This window comes from Octopus sinensis, unplaced genomic scaffold, assembly GCF_006345805.1.
Source record: "Octopus sinensis unplaced genomic scaffold, ASM634580v1 Contig19793, whole genome shotgun sequence".
NCBI classification, from domain to species: domain Eukaryota; kingdom Metazoa; phylum Mollusca; class Cephalopoda; order Octopoda; family Octopodidae; genus Octopus; species Octopus sinensis.
The window spans coordinates 3,810-10,000 of record NW_021836618.1 but is presented as its reverse complement, the minus strand read 5'-3'; positions in this window follow the sequence as shown (position 1 = coordinate 10,000).

Below are 6,191 nucleotides of genomic sequence, written 5' to 3'. Positions count from 1 at the left end.
TAAAAAATATGTATTTCTTGCTCAAGTGTACGTCCGAGTCTGGTTTCTGTCATCAGAAGTAATTAAAGCTCTTTATCATGATTTCCTATTGATGAGTCAACTGATAAATTATCAGAATTATTGATCCAGAAATCAGTAAGGCTGCTGCGAAAAAATTTTCCAAACATCTCTGGTATTTAGCTCCCGAAACTGTGGCTCCATCCATATTTGATGACAATGTTCCGACAGAGGTGAAGGCAAACATTGCTCAAGTTATGGTGGAAGCAGACCAAAGGTGAAGAAGAGGAAGAAGAAGAAATCAACTGAAGAGGTACATTCTACACCAAAACGATTTTTCTTCGTTTACAAACATCGAGTTTGTGTCCTTTGTAACTCTTGGTACAAAAACTTTCTTCACGAGGTTTGCTATCAACACCGATTTCCTCGACAAAGACCCTTCAACATGGAAGGATGATCCTGGTTACAAAAGTAGACTTGAACAACACGAGGGGACAGTTGTCGTGGATGATGTTACAGAAAGGGGTGTCAAACTCATTCAGGACTACAATAACATTCTCACAAAAGATGAAATTGAGAAACAACTTGTTTTACAGATCGTTACCGAAAAACCGTAAAACATATCCAACAACCACTAAATCCTCTCCAATGCAAAACTAATGTTTAGTGTTCACATTATGTGTTTGGTTCTATAGAAATTATTGTGGTAAATAAAATTGCGTTTCTGTTGCCGCCGTTGTTCAACAGTTTGTGCTGGATTCTATATTACCAGTAACACTCATGGAAGACCCCACAAGTGACCTGACATAATATCACATATTATAGACATACATATATGCTGGTTGGTAGAATGCGATAGGGTCAGACAAACAAATAAACATAGATAGATAGATAGATAGATAGATAGATAGATAGATAGATAGATAGATAGATAGATAGATAGATATAAAGATAGATAGATAAATAGATAGATAGATAGATAAATAGATAGATAGATAGATAGATAGATAGATAAGATAGATAGATAGATAGATAGGTAGGTAGGTAGATAGATAGAGAAGTAAAATTAACGCCATGCTTTTTTCATGGGAAAGAGGGATCACTCATCCCTAGTCTATCTAAGAACACAATCGCCATTGTACCTTATTTATGACGACAGCAAGGGGTGTGATTTAAGGAGGAGATTTGACTGCTATTTCACACATCCCTAACAACCACAGAGAAATCCCCTTCTCGTTACCGAGATAACATTTCTCTGTTGTATCTAAAGGGAACATATGTTTGGGCACGCCCTTTTTCAACATTTCAAACAGCCCCTAACAAACTCGGTTGAGTGAGGGGCCGGGATCTGAGGGTAATCTTTACAAACTTTCTGAGGGTATCCTAACATCGTTACTTTGTTTTAAAATATCTGAAATCTCTCCTCTTTTGGCCCCTAAATGCAGTGTTAATTGCCATATAAAACAGGTATTAACAGGCAACTGATAAACCCTTAGGGAGCAAAGAAGCTTGTTACTAAAAACGGGGACCCTTAAATCTTTCAGCCCTTATTTATGAGAATAGAATGTGTGTGCGTGTGTGTGTATGTTATATGGCCTGCCCCGTCTCCCTCTTCCCTTTCTTCGCCCTCTCTTTCCCCCTCTCTCCTTCTCATTCACACACCCCCACACACCATTTCTCTCCCTCTCTTTTTCTCTCTCTCTTACTCTCTCTTCCTTCATTTAATTCTTACTGTCTCTTTCTCTCTCTCTCTTTCTCTCTTGCTCCCTCCTCTCTCATATCTGCTCCCCCCACACACACACACACTTTGACCCCTAATACTAAGCAATACGAAACTAAGTCCCAGCTAGAATTGAACTCAAAACATTATGGTTCATAACCCAGCACCCAGCACAAAGCATCAGCTCCGATGATCTACCGAGTTCACAAATCTACAACTTTGTTCCACTCGCGACCATCCCTGTTGTTTAGCCCCAGGTCAGTCCTGATCCATTAGACCTACGATCAAATACGGTCTGGCCATGACCATCCCATCTTTTATTCAGATACAGTATATCTAGGACTACATTATCTAATGTGTCCTTCTTGTTGTTTAGCCATAGGTCAGTCTGATCCAGTTGACCTATGATCAAAGATGTTCCAGCAGTGACCATCCCGTCTTTGATTCAGGCATAGTGTATCTAGGACTACATTATCTAATGTGTCCTTCCGTGTTGTTGTTTAGCCCCAGCTTAGGGCTCATCCAGACAGACTTATGATCAAAGATGTTCCAGCCATGACCATCCCATCTTTTATTCAGACATAGTGTATCTAGGACTACATTATCTAATGTGATTTTTCCCGTTGTAAAACAATGTTAGACGTGATTTGATGGAATCTGGCTGTCATTTCCAGCATGTCGAGCGACCATGTAGAGGCAGGTTTTGCCGTTGGCTTCTTGTTAACATGTTCCACTAGAGGGCGGTGTTGTTGTCGCCGCTAGAGGGCGGCGAAGTGTTGATAGGAGTAAATAGAACAAGATGAAGTTAATTACCTCCCCCCGACACCCCCGCACCTTAAAACAACACAAAATGGCGGTGCGGGGGTCGGGGTTGGCTTGAAATGGAACACCTGCAGTAATCAGGGTATCTTAACATAAACGGGTGGGCCGGGTAGATGTTTAGGAGAGGGTGGGGAGAGGTATGGTGGCGGGGGTCTGGGGGCGGGGGTGGAAGTATATCTGTCATTGACACATTACAGAAACAACAATCAGAACAACAACAACAACAACAAGAGTTGTTTCTTGGCGTTGATGGTGACGGCAGCAGTGGTGGTGGGAGATAGAGAGGCGGGAGAGGAAGAAAGGGAGAGAGAGAGGAGGAAAGAAGAAAAGGAGAGAGAGAGGAAAAGGGAGTGGGAGAGAAAGAGGAAGGGAGAGGGAGGGAAAGGGAGAGGGAGAGAGGAAGAAAGATGGATAGACAGACAGACAGACAGACAGACAGACAGACAGACAGACAGACAGATACATAAACAGACAGACAGACAGACAGACAGACAAATAGATAGATAGATAGATAGATAGATAGATAGATAGATAGATAGATAGATAGAGAGAGAGAGAGAGAAAGAAAGAGAGAGGGTGGAGGAGGAGGAGGAGATAAACAGAGAGACAGATGGACAGAAAGATACCAAATCATATATCAATACTTACATCTAACTCTCTCCCTCTATCTCTGAATATATGTATACAATCACACACACATATGTGTATGTGTGTATGGTGTGTGTGTGCGTGTGTGTTTAGGCATCTGTGTATCGTACTTAATGCAGAGAAATCCGCGAAAGCCATATTAACTGTGATATTTGTCCAGCGATAACATCTGTAGTGGACGTGCTTTGTCAAGACAGATATATCAGAAGCAGACGCGACTTGACGCGCGTCGGCGTTGGCAGCCTTGTAGGAGCTTCATTTGTAGCTGATATATTTGTGCTGACACGGAGCATCCATAAGAGACATTACCTCCAAACGAATACAGCAGTTAATGTGGCTTTTCGGCATGTTTCTGCATTAAGTGTGATATACAGATGACTATTTTAATCTAATACAAATTCTTCTGTACACAACACATGTATATACATACATGCGTATTCATATGCACATACATATAGGTATACGAATATTTCAACAAATACACCATAAACCGCTTAAGGATCGGTTTAAAGACCCACTTCAGGGCGTTTCGGTCTTTCTTAGGATATTGGGGCACGAAGAACTATCATCTACCAATAATACTTAAACATGCAAACGTTCAAATTCTCGGTGCAATGGCTCTCCCAAGACACAACAAAACTTGCTTCAACACACGAATTCACATCAAGAATCTTGCAAACCAAATACAATAGCGAAACTATATATACATGCATACATATATATATATACATGTATGTATGTATGTATGTATGTATGTATGTATGTATGTATGTATGTATGTATGTATGCATGTATGTATGTATGTATGTATGTATGTATGTATGTATGTATGTATGTATGTATAGGTTAGCTATTCTTGTTGCAAAAACTTCGCCTCTTTTATTAATCAGCTTAACTTGAAAATTATAACAAACAACCAAAGCGCCGAATCTAATCTAGGATGAGACTTGCTGTCCGTTGAAAGGTAAATGTCTTGAAAAAGGAATCGTTTATAGAGCTAAAGTGCAAGTAGATGGCTCACAAGAATATAAAATTTAGACAGGGGCTTCGGAAAATTCATTCAAGACTCGGTTTTATTTACACCGAAATTCTTTCCGATTCCCCGAGAATAGGACAGCAACTAATCTTGCAAAGTATGTCTCGGAATTGAAAGAGAATGATAGCCGTCACTTCAATATAACTAGGGAAATTCTAGAAAAAGCATCATCATACACATATGGAGCTTATAAAAGACCCATGAAATGTAATCTTTGCCTCTCAGAAAAGTTCTTCATCTTGTTCCAGGATAAACATGCTTTGAACCAGAGACGCGAGCTCTTAAATTCCTGTAGGCACGCCGCGAGGTTTAAAATGTCAACTGATAAAATACCGTATGGGTAAAATGTTTTGACTTTCGGAAAATTTTGACTGTCCTTTTTGGTATTACAATGCTAGTGCATATTTCGACGTCACTTTTAAGAAAGCCTTCGACTGTTATACAAATTTAAGCTTAAGTTTCGCCGAGGTTTATTGTTTACTCACGAATTTAATTATGTTATATTAATTTATTGTGCAATTTCCTCATTTTAACATTTTAACATCATATATATGAGACAGTTTTTTAAAATGTTTGCGTATATACGTTATGATGTATATATTTATTTAAATGTGAAGATGTTTCTATATATATAAGTCGATTTATTCAGCTAACCCAGTCAAGAAATTTCTGGCATTGTAACTTCACTGACAGCATCGTTAGCAAGTCAGAGGAAATTCCTTTCAGAATGTCTTCCGGCTCTTTACGTTCTGAGTTCAAATGCCGCCAAGGTCGACCATGCCTTTTATCTTTTCGGGGCCGGTAAATTAAGTACCAGTAAAGCACTGGGGTCAATGTAATAGACTAGCCCCCTCCCGCCTAATTTCAGACCATGTACCTTCAGTAGAAATGATTATTATTGTTATTTACTTTCAAGCTGCATGCTGGTTACAATCACTTGCCAAGACATACCCAGCCTCCCGGGGTGAGTGGAGGATAAGAGATGCTACAGTATGACTGAAAGCTTGTGGAGAGGAAGTGGCAGGGGCAGTAGCGAAATATCCTCATGTAATACAACACAGACGTTTAAATTGATAGGGTTTTTCTAAGGATGTGAGTAGTACTTGTCAGCACAATCTTTTGGACTTCTCTGAGACATGGTTCTCCCGGGATGTTGTTTACATATTTCTGACAGCCCTTTTCTTTATCATACCTGGAGCGTTTACAAAAACAGAAACAGTTTTTGCTTTAAGATGCCACATCTTTTGTATGTTATTTCCAGGTCCTTATATTCACTAAGTTTGTCAAATTCCTTTACAGATATATTTTTATCAGTGGGAACACTTATATCTAATAGTCTACAAGTATTTTCTTGCCAGGCTTTAATAATTATGTCGGGTCGATTTGCCTGGATCGTTTTGTCAGTGTTTACTGAAAAATCTCAGAGTTTAGTGACCTTCAACGACTGGCTCAGGATGATGTTCATACCAGTAAGCAGGAGTGCCGATTTGTAGTGTTTAGATATTTTCCAGTGTAAACATTGTCCTACGCAATTGTGGCGATTTTTGTATTCGTTTGGTGTCAGTACAGGACATCCGGAAATAGTTGGTCTATTGTTTCGTCAAATGTGCCGCAGAATCTGCATTTAGGGTCAAAACTGTTTTGAATAACGTTAGCCTGGTAGTATTTGTGAGCAAGCTTTGGTCTTGTGGCACCTTCAGTCTCTACTGAGCTTCTCAGCCACTGATGGGTTGTTGCTTGATCTACATCAGTATTTCGACTTCGAAGTATATACTGTCCATGCAGAGGCTCCTGGCTCCATCGCTCATCAATTTGTTTCTGCCCGTTCTTTTTTGCAGTCTGCTTGACCCATTTTGCATGTTTTGTAGTAGTGGTTTCAGGTTCTTCAACTATTTCTGGGTTAATGCCAAGTTCCCTTACAAATTTGCAAGCTTCCTCGACAATAAAATTGATCTTTTTTGCTGCCTT